Raw genomic sequence first — 9,406 nt, forward strand, 5'->3', positions numbered from 1 at the left:
TTCCATAGCCAGTATCAGTTCTGGCACCAGTTCTCATTATTTTAACTTAAAACTCGTTTTACAAGTCCTATATATTATTCTAGTGACATATACATACTTTTTATAATTTTCCGGGATACTTCATCGATACGCATTTATACCGAGTAGCAGAACCGGTATCAGCACTTTTTCGTTAGAAAAACGACTTTCAACATTATTACTCACTTAATATAATTATTAGTAGGGTCAATTATAGAATTATTTCCTAATTCTCATATTTATTTAATTAATTTTCTTAATTAACGGTGCGGGTTCTTACATAATATATATCTAAATTCTCAGTAAATAATGTACAACAGTTCATATCTCATATGATGTATGCAAGTGCGATTCGACTGGCCAGGGAACATGATAGGGTTTATGCACGTCTGCTACCTACCAAACATGAGGGATGCTACCTCATGCCTTGCACACCAGGGTTGCTGCCTGATCGTACAAGTACTAACATCACATCCATACATTACATCAACAAGTATATTACACACCAGAGTTGCTGCCTGATCGTGTAAGTATCCAAGATCACATCCATATAGTACATCAACATGTATATCCACATGTTTCAGGCATATATCAATGCCTATATCATTTTCATAAAAACATACCATACATATAAACCACCTTCCTATGGAGGTCGGTGGAACAAGCAACAGATCAATTCGAGGACCAGAAGCTTACCTTATCTGCAACATGCTCCAATGAACTCTCAGTATCCAAAGGACCACAATCATAGAAAATCACAACCTATTTCAAGATATAAAGGCAATTAATAAATATACTCATTTACGACATTCTTTTATATAATATCTTTTACGTAGTCATTCTTTACGTTGTGACACCAACTCAAGGTGGGAGGAACTAAGTCCACTCCCCAAGGTCCCTTAACCTCAGAACATCGCTTACAAGTACCATAGAGTCTATAATTTATTTCCTTGAAGAACATTCCAAAGAATTCAACTCTATTTACGAATACGACAACAACTTCTCTTACCATTTTTAAAACTGTAGTTGCTACTCTTTACCAAAAATTCTGAGATTTTAATATGTTAAACTAGACATCACAAGATTTCCAACGACGTATTTTATGTCTCAATCAGAGTTGTATAACTCCGGTTATGATTTTTACAAAGTGACTGCTGCCAACTGAATTTCCAGCAACCAAGACGCGACTTCAAACTAACACTGATATCAAACCACTTATCTAATGGCTACGAAATTTTACAGGGTTGTAGCTCTATATGTTAGCTACACATAGGTCAAAACAGCACTCGATTTGGAGCTCTGTAGCTCAAGATATCAAATTTTTACCGAAATAGGTTCGTTGTTGTCCCAATATCCGGATACCATATCCGGATATCATATCCGGATATTTCGCGACAGAGGCCAAAAACAGCAGCCTAGCACTAAATTATCCATTTAAAATTCCATCTTTCACCTAGATACATATATCCCATCGACTTGGCATGCATTTTAACACTTAGGTTCATCAACCAACGTTCAAATTATCAAAACTCATAATTTTACATCTTCAATTCATGTTATATTCATGAAAACACAAAGGGAAGTGTTGAGGCATATACCCATGAGCTTCAAAATAGCTAAAGGGAGGGACTTTGATGTTCTTGAGCCACTCTTCAGCTCTGCCTCACCACAACCACGAAAATGACATGTTGAAAATGGGTTCTTTCATTACAAAGGGAGCTCCTTGATGGTCTAATGTGTGTGTAAGTGCCTCAAACCGACAAGACGAGGGGAGACAGCCCTCACCCTCACCAAAACAGAATCCATGACATCCCAATAAAAGGTTTTTCTCCTTCAAGATGGTGGCTTTCAAGAGTCTACAATGGTGGGATGTTTATGTGGTGAAGAAAAGTGAAGTCTTGCTTGGTTTTTCATTGAGGAAGAGTGATTTCTTGGAGAGAAGAGTGTATGGAGAAGGTGCTGAACATAAGGGCAGCAAGAGAGGCACGTAGGATGCATAGAATCAGCCCTAGGTTTGTGCACAAGTTCCTATTTATAGGGGCACTAATTTAATCCGTCGGTATTAATTCTAATATCTCTGTTAATTATTTTAACTTCAAACTTCAGATTCTTAACCTAGACATTTTACTAGGATTTATCATATTTTTATTATAATTTTCGCAGCACTTTGCCGGTACACATTTTTACATAACCGGTACCAGTTTTGACATCAGTTCTCATTATTCTGACTCCAAACTTAGTATACCAATCCTAAATATTATTCTAGGAATATTCACATACCTATTATAATTTTTTGGGATACTTCATCAGTATGCAATTATACCGTGAAGCAGAACCGGTATCTGCATTTTTCGTCAGAAAAGCGACTTTCAATGTTATTAAGCCCTTATAGTAAATATTAAAATCTTACCATAATTATTTAAGGTCAATTATGGAATTTATCTCTTAACTCATAATTAAATTAATTAAATTCCTAATTTAACGGTGCGGGTTCTTACAATGAGGCTTTGTAACACCCCGTGTATACCCGATTTGTTAACATGTCATCGTATTAAGCCACGCTTAATTAAAAATACGGAATATCTTTTTCTTTTCAATTATGACGTCATTATACTTAGCCAAGTTGATTACTTAATCATATTCATAAAAAAATTGCCTGTATATAAATTGCAAAAGACAGCTAACTGAAATACCTCATTAGATAAATAAGTGAGTATCTAAGTCACGGGTCTACAACACGTAATCCGAACAATATCCTGATACACTTAATACAACTCATAACTAAAAACATAAGTCAAGTCAAAGTGGCATGGACAATCCCCATGCTCACCAAATAGCAACATAATCAACAGAGTCTCAACAATAACATCAAATGAAGCTATAAGCATGATATCAACAGACATAAACCAGCATCCAAGCATAGTCAACATAAGCAGATAAACATCAATCAACTAAGCTCTGGCCTCCTGCCGCTAGAGGACTCAACCCCTGGGATACCTGAACTTGAAATAAGCGCCCCAAACGTGGGGTGAGATCTCTTAACAGAAATCTCAGTAAGACAAGGGGTCCTCAAGGATCTTCCACCCAAGCTCACTTACATGTGCAATATAATTTCCAAAAACAGTTAAACAGTATAAGTTCCAAAATAGTGCAATGCAGCAGATAATCATGTCATGTGTGTTATAACTAATCTACTGGCCAGAGAATGCAGGAATACGTCTATTACCCACACTAGTGCAAGACGCCACTTGCACCCACCCACAATGTCACCGTCTTGTATGACGCCACATACTCAGGCTAACCATCTAAGTGGAACAACACATACATATTAAAAGCCCTTGCACATAAAGCTCAGCAGCATTTTCAATTATCAAAGCATGTAAACACATCATGCATATAAACCATTCTCCCAAGGGGTATTGTGGTGTAACACCCCGTATATATCCGGTTTGTTATCATATCATCGTATTAAGCCACGCTTACTTTAAAAATGTGAAATATCTTTTTCTTTTCAATTATGACGTCATTACACTTAGCCAAGTTGATTACTTAGTCATTTCCATAAAAACATCGCCTGTATGTAATTGCAATTCAACATTAACAGAAATACCTCATATATAAATAACGGTGAGTATCTAAAATCACAGAACTACAACACGTAGTCCAGACATAATCCTGATACATTATTACAGCTCAAAACTAAACTAAAAAATAGTCAATCAATGTGGCATGGACAATCCCCATGCTCACCAAATAGGGCAACACAGCCAAACATAGTCTCAACAACAACAACATAATAATAACAAGATAATAGCATATCATCAGCAGATATAATCCAGCATCCAAACATGTCAGCATATAAACAGCAACATCAGCTAAGCTCCGGCCTCCTGCCGCTAGAGGTCTCAACCCCCGCATTACCTAAACCTGAAATGGTGTCCCAAACATGGGGTGAGATCTCTAAACATAAATCTCAGTAAGACAAGGGGTCCTCAAGGATCTTCCACCCCAAGCTCACTTACATGTGCAATATAAGTTCTAAAAGCAGTAATTCAATATAAGTTCCAAAACTATGCAGTGCAATAGATATTCATGCCATGTGTGTTATCACTATTCTACTAACCAGAGAAATGCAGGAATATGTCTATTACCTACAGTTAGTACAAGGAACATCACTTGCACCTCACCCACAGCCTCACCCTCTTGTATATACCACATACTCAGGCTTACCGTATAGGTGGAACACCACATGCATATCATAAAGGCACTCGATTATAACAGCATTTCAACAAATCAATATATCATGAAAACAACATCATGCATATAACCATACCCCCATGGGACATGGTGAAACCAACAATGGCTAAATCGAGGACACGAAAGCTTACCTTGCAAGCTAGCTATCAAAACCAAGAATCCAACCAAGAGCTCATACTAGCTCAAAAGCCCACAAACAGCACAGTCACAATCTGTTTATACAGTAATTAATCATCAATAACCATTACTTAAGGTTACATTAAGTGATTAAAGTTTTCCATCTCATTTTAAGTCATTTCATGCTGTTTCCGCAGGAGGTATTCGAATACTCCACGAGTACTATTCGAATACTCCAGCTCTCTAGAAAGTGTTCAATTACTTTCATTTAAGTATTCGAATACTACCAAGTATCCGAATACTTTTCCCCCCAGTATCCGAATACCACAGTATCCGAATCCCAAACCTTACTGTATTCGAATACTTTCCAGTATTCGAATACTTCTTCAAAGGTATCCGAATATTTTTCTTCCCAGAAAAGTATTCCAATACTCCTACAAGGAGTATTCGACTACCAGTTTAAAAATACAGTTGAAAATCTTTACCAAATACTCTAAGATTTATTATGTTAAACTAGACATCTCAAGCTTTCCAACGACATATTTTATGTCTCAATCGGAGTTGTATAACTCCGGCTATGATTTTTGCAAAGTTCCTACAACAAAATGAATTTCCAGCAATAGGGTCACGACTTCAAACATAAACTGAGAGCAATCCACTTATCCAATTGATTTGAAAATTCACATTTTGTAGCCCTATGTGTTATCTTAACGTAGGTCCAAACCTCACTCAATTTAGAGCTTTGTAGCTCGAGATATCGAGATATTACTAAACTAGGTCGCTGCTGTCTCGCGAAGTATTCGATTACTGCATTTTTCCAGGAAGTATTCGAATACTGCCCGAAAATTATTCGAATACTTCTTCGACAGAATGCATAAAACTGAATGTTAAAGGTATAATTGACCTCCAATGATCCAAACTCGATCTGGAGTCCAAGAACTCCTTAAACAGATGTTTATTAACATGCTAAGGACTCAGAAACACATTCCTTTATTCAATTGATCAAATTTTTACTTTTTAACCGATTAAACAAGCTTAAAATCATCAAAAGACAAAGAGGTGATCATGGTATACCTCTAAGCTCCAAAAATCCGAAAATGAGACACCATAAGGGTCCTCAACACAGCACCAAAGTTCTGCCACTTCCCAAATACGAAATGCACTACAAGCTAGGACCTTTCACCATCAAAATGGCTCATTGAAGCCTCCAAAGACAAGTAGGTGGCTTCCTCCAAGAGAACCACCAACTCAGCCCCCACAACCTCTCAAACTCAGAAGCTACACAGAAATGGAGCACCTTTCAACCTCTCAAGGTTTAAGCACACTCAAATATGAAGCCTTTATGAAGAAATCAAGAGTAAAGGTAATCTCTTGAAGGTTTTCTATGGAGAAGAAGGCTAAGGGAGGGTGAAGGAGAGGGTGGCAGCCAAATGCATCAGAAACCTCTACATAGGCACATCAAAATCTGACCTAGGTTACTGTGCAAGTGGCTATGTATAGCCCACTTAAGTTTAATCACACAGTAATAGCACTAATAGCTACGCTTAGAATTTAAATCCCAAACTTAGGATTCTGAACCTACTCATTTTTCTATAATTTATCATATTTTTATTTTATTTTTCGCAGCACCTTCCCGGTAAGCGCTTTTCCATAACCAATATCAGTTCTGGCACCAGTTCTCATTATTTTGACCTGAAACTTGTTTTACTAGTCCTATATAATATTCTAGGAAGATTCATGCACTTATTGTAATTTTCCGGGATACTTCATCGGTACGCATTTATACCGAGTAGCAGAAACGGTATCTGCACTTTTCGTCAGAAAAGCGACTTTCGGCATTATTACTCACTTACTATAATTATTAAAGCCTCACAATAATTATTAGGTTCAATTATAGAATTATTTCCTAATTTCTCTTAATTAATTAATTAACTTCCTTAATTAACGGTGCGGGTTCTTACATTCACCCCACCTTTTTAGGATTTTGCCCTCAAAATCAGAAAACATACTTGTCTCGAAGTGCGGGATACTGCCGAAGAAGCTCGTCCTCTCGCTCCCAGAATTACCCTTCAGGAATTCTTCCCGTTCATCTTACTCTGACAATCAAAATGATCTCGCTCCTCAGCTGCTTCTCGCCACGATCGAGAAACTTGAGTGGTCCGACGGGAGTTTTCAAGTTCTCCCGAACCTCCACAACATCTGGTTGTACAACGTGCGAAGGATCCGCTACAAACTTGCAAAGTTGAGACACGTAAAACACGTTGTGGGTGTTGGTCATGTTCGAAGACAAGGCAAACCGGTACGCAACAGGTCCTACTCTACCACGTAACTGGTATGGCCCAATGAATCGCGGGCTCAGTTTCCTCACTCCGAGTGCCCGAACAACACCGGTGACAGTGAAAGTCTCACAAACACGTGCTCACCCTTACTGAACTCTAGTGGACGATGCTTAACATCAATGTAGTTCTCCTAGCGACTCTACTCCTGCTTCAACTTTCCTCTGATCATCTGAATCGGCTGGTGGTCAATTGGACAAGGTCCAAGACAAACAACTCTTTATCTCCAACCTCAGACCAACAGGTAGGAGTTCTACACCTCCTACCAAACACAGCCTCGTAGGGTTCCCTGCCCAGGCTAGCAAGGAAAACACAGTTGCACGAAAACTCAACCGATGTCAGGTACCTATCCCATGTTGGGCCCTGCTCCAAGGTGCAAGCCCTCGACATGTCCTCCAAGGTCTGGATGATCCGCTCAGTCTGTTCAACATGCTGAGGGTGATAGCTGTACTCAGTAGCAACCGAGTTCCAAAAGCTCTCTACAGCGCCTCCCCAAACCGAGAGGTGAACTTCGGGTCCCTATCACTGATGATACACTCGAGCACCCCGTGAAGACTCACGATCTCGCGAACAACCGGTTTGGCCAAATGCTATGACGAGAAACTCACCTGTACCGGAAGAAAGTGGGCAGACTTTGACAATCTCTCCACAATGACCCAAATAGAGTCAATACCAGCCTGAGTCTTAGGCCAACCCACCACGAAGTTCATGGAAATACCTTCCCACATCCACTGCAGTACCTCAAGAGGTTGAAGCTTACCAAACAGCTTCTGGTGTTCAATCTTCACCTTTAAGCACAAGCAAAAAAGTTCTTCCTTCTTCCAAGACACACTGTCCTGGTTGTTCACACGATCCCGGCACTCTCTTAGCACTTGCGCCTATTGGGTCTTCTCCAAAAAATCATTCTCGACTCTCACAATCTCTGCCTCGAGAAGTGCACCCCCAAACAAAGAGGTCACCGTCAAAACTCGAAGTTTCACAATGACATCAAAACGTCATCCGATTCTCTGGGATCATCGGTCACTTTCTCAATAGAGGTGACCCGACCTTACCAACTCTAAACCACACAAATCTTGAGTGAGTTTGGTCTCATTCCATGACTCTAACCTCGATAGGACTCATAAATTATAATCAATATCCTCAACATAAATTCATATTCATTTCACAGTACGAAATCATAATCATGTTCATTTCAACCAATACATGTTATTTAACATATTCATTCACATAATAACGTACCTTAATTCGCGTACACCTGCAAAATTTTCAATTTCAATAACATAATAAATCAAAACTCAATGCAATGGTATACCTCAATCTCCATGGTATCTGCAAAATCGAGAGTCAATTAAAGGTGAAATAACATTGATACATTACCATAATTTATCGTACTTATTTCATGCTTTACACTACTCCAGGTGTTAACATGCCAACTACTTATGAAGCATATTAATAATCAACATAAGAACCTAGAGTCATGGAGACCACTCAACCCACAAACTACTTGTACATGCACAAAACTCGCATATACAAGATCGCGCGTGGCCTTGCCACAAAGTTCAAGTGTTACACACTTAAATTCCCTGAAGAGAAATTCACATTCTCAAACAAGGCACCATCACGATTAAGTAATGGCGTAAGGCCTCTTACCTTATAACAAAATTAACCGGTGCTCCCCAGGGAGACACGCTCGGTCTAAAGAAGTCTTTCGCTGAAAGATCTTCAATGAGCTTCTTCAGATCAGCCAACTTCGGTGGCGATATCCGGTATGGAGCTAGAGAAATAGGCCCCACACCAGACAACAAATCAATGAAGAACTCTGTCTCCCGCTGTGGCAGAAACTCAGGAATCTCCTCGGAGAACACTTCGAGGAATTCACTCACCACAGGAACGCCAGCAATATCCTCCTGTGTCCCACTCACCAACCTCCCAACATGACATAATCAATGTCCCTGCTCACAAGGCTCTCCTAGCCAGCAGAAATGAAATAAAAGGCGAGGAACTGGCTGTGGAATCACACGGAGACATCACCACACGCTAGGCACAACAATCAATCAATCATTCAGTCGTCACACAACTATAGGACGACCCATCCATGCAAAGGATGGTCTCCAAAATTTGCCATCGACAATTCAATCCGATCTACCGAAGATCGCGGCCATCCCACTGAAACACGACATCTCGATGCACAGTGATAGAATCACACTTTTCTCCGGTGGCGGTGGTCACCCGCAACGGTGGAGAAATCACAGACATGGGAAGCTCAAGCCCCACAGAAATCGGGGTTGCAATAAAGGAATGCATATCCCCGGAATCAAACAAAACATCAACAACAACTCCACCAAAGGAAATAGTACCTCTGACAAGGTTCGAAGCTCGGTCCAACTGCTGCCGATCCAAAGTGTACACATGTCTAGTCGCAGGTGGCACAACGGGTGCCGCTGAAGACGCCAAAGGAATCATCTGTAACTGAACTGCCTAAATCGCTGCAGCTCTCGCCGTCAACGACGGACAATCTCTGGAGTAGTGGCCCTCCTTGCCACACTGAAAGCAAATGACCTGACCGGTAGCACACGGCCCCACATGGAATCTTCCACAACCGATACATCTGGGAGTAGGAGGTCTAGCTGAACTCCCTTGAGTAGACATCCCCTTGAACTGATTCGGCGCTTGTCTAA

Source organism: Gastrolobium bilobum, unplaced genomic scaffold (assembly GCF_033153095.1).
Source record: "Gastrolobium bilobum isolate Gb01-03AN ecotype WA unplaced genomic scaffold, APGP_CSIRO_Gbil_v1 utg46457, whole genome shotgun sequence".
NCBI classification, from domain to species: Eukaryota; Viridiplantae; Streptophyta; class Magnoliopsida; order Fabales; family Fabaceae; genus Gastrolobium; species Gastrolobium bilobum.